At 42.3% G+C, this 2,484-nt stretch overlaps 1 pseudogene; it reads left to right on the top strand.

Moving 5' to 3' along the window:
• The first annotated feature begins 560 nt into the window (after positions 1 to 560).
• Positions 561 to 1,228, top strand: LOC138364144 (motile sperm domain-containing protein 1-like; annotated as a pseudogene).
• Positions 1,229 to 2,484: the final 1,256 nt, after the last annotated feature.

Below are 2,484 nucleotides of genomic sequence, written 5' to 3'. Positions count from 1 at the left end.
TACAAAGCATAAGAAAAACTCAGAACAAACCTATTTTAAATGTGTTGGGTTTTCGACAGTTCGATCCCAACAAACTATGTGAGTACAGACACACACACCCACACGTGTGTATGCCAAGGACACCTACGGTGACGACAACGCCTACAGTGACGACAACGCCTACAGTGATGACAACGCCTACAGTGACGACAACGCCTACGGCACCGAGGTTTATGAAGTAGAAGAAATTTTTAATTTAAAAAGTTTTCAAATGAACACATGTGTATGCCGAGGACGCCTACGGTGACAACGGCGCCGCTGACCAGACTGTCCAGACCACACACTAGAAGGTGAAGGGACGACAACGTTTCGTCGTCGTCCCTTCACCTTCTAGTGTGTGGTCTGGTCAACTTACTTTAACCACGTTATTGTGACTCATTGCCTGCAACGGCGCCGCCTACGGTGACAACGACGACGCCATTAGCTTCCTTCCTTCACAAACAACCCTTTGTTACGATTGTGTACACTCGTGTCACTACTCCTGTCTTGCCTCCCCTGTACATTCCTAAGGTAATGTGGTGATGCAACCTAGTGGGCTGGATAGCAGAGTCCCAGTTTTCGTCTTTCCCCCATCGCTTGCTTTTTACGCTGCTGATCACAGTACTCACAAGCCAATTGTGACCTTGTACAACCCCTATGCGTTTTGTATCTCCTACTCGGTGCTGTGTAAAAACCTATCATGTTTCAACGTGCATAGTCCAAAGGGCATTGGTCGTTCAAAATGTTCAATACACATCATTAAGAACAAATCTTTCGTTAAACGAGACAAGTCAAAGGGATAAAATTCGCATACAAATCTGTGAAGATGGAAAGAAAAAGGAATTGGAAAAGAAGGATGTCCCAGCTGTGTTACTGAGTTGTACCAGAGCCCTGTAGTGGGCCTGATGGTGACCACTTCCAGTCCGTCCATGCTCCCACACGCTCTGGTAGGGGGGGGGGGGGGAAGAGCTACAGACAAATTTTCTCCCTCTGCACCAACATCCGCTTGGAGCCGATCAAGGGAATGCTGGTCCAAGCCTGGTGTTAGTTGCTGCTGCTACCATTTGTCTTTGTGGGTTACTGGTGTCCACTGAGGGTGACCAGACTGAATCGAGAATTCCATCCTACATGCACCTGAACTCAAACATCAAAACTGTATTAGCGTATGTCCTAGGTCTCCTTGACATATGCTATCTTAAGAGCAGGATGATTTCAGCGAATGGAAATCCTGAGGAATAGAAGATTGCAGTGATACCGGGTCATTTTAAAATGATGCCGTACTAAATGCCTTTACGTATGAGTATATCTAAAGAAAGCGTCAGTGGAGAGATCATGTGAATTATTACACACATCATAAGATGAGGTAAAATACACACAAAGGGATAAGTTACCTCATCCCTTTGTGTGTATTTTACCTCAATAAACTTATTATATTGAAATTTAAATGAGATCAATTAAAGATCAAGATGAGAATACAGGGAAGTGTGCAACCACTGTGGAGTCGGGCAACTTTGGGAAGATTACTTCCTTTCAGTAAATATATTTAGAGTACTGTTCTGTATTATCTAGCTTAACCAGATGCCACTTGTAGCAAGTATTGGTAAATTGTCCGAGTGACTGATTAATGTAACTGTGGGTGTTTACTTAACAATTGCTCAAATAATTCACGTTAATTGTATCCGATTGATGGTCGTCCGCGTGACGTTAACGCAATTGATTTAATGTCTGACATTGTTGTTAAAGTAATTTACTTGTGTTGTTGTATGTCTTAGTGGCATTGAGTGAAGTAACGTAAATTACTTGTGGATGTGTTATTGTGGTGATTGTCTTGGTGACATTGTTGTGTACGCTGTTACAACCCTGGGTTCTTACTTGGAAACCAGAGGTCAAATTGAGCTCTAAATAATTACTATACATTAATTGATAGAATTGGATCATGTGAGAAGGATATTTAATTAACACTAACATTTACATTCATGGAGCCTGAATTCCTAGGTGCGCCTTTGGTTCCGTCTTCCTTTCCAGACTTAAGATGAATCTTGTTTCTCACAGAGCATTCAGACTCTGAGATTGTTGATTATTAAATATAATATTTAACTAGTTATCAGCTATTCTTAGAACTGTTTAAGTAACTAATAATGAATGTCGGTGAGGACTTATAATGTTTATGGCTGTATGATCAGCTAGGCTCGCTTCCCGGCAGCATATTTATGAGAGCGGAGGGGGCTGTGTTCGGTCTCTGTCTGGCTGTTGTGTTCACTTCTACCCTCGTGGGCTCCGATCTCCTCCCTTATCTTAGAGAATCAAGGTTGAATAAGGTAAGTATAATACCGAGAGTCCATGGCCTGGCAAATTTGTCTAGTTAATATTCTGGTGTAGTCTAAGCTAGTGCTTTTATCACTAAGATTACTCTAGGCTGTTTTAGTGAAACCAAGTGTGCTCAAGTGATACCAGGCTACCTAGAGC

This window comes from Procambarus clarkii, chromosome 12 (assembly GCF_040958095.1).
Source record: "Procambarus clarkii isolate CNS0578487 chromosome 12, FALCON_Pclarkii_2.0, whole genome shotgun sequence".
In the NCBI taxonomy this organism is placed as follows: domain Eukaryota; kingdom Metazoa; phylum Arthropoda; class Malacostraca; order Decapoda; family Cambaridae; genus Procambarus; species Procambarus clarkii.
The sequence above is the reverse complement of the archived record's forward strand: the minus strand, read 5'-3'. Positions and strand labels throughout refer to the sequence as shown.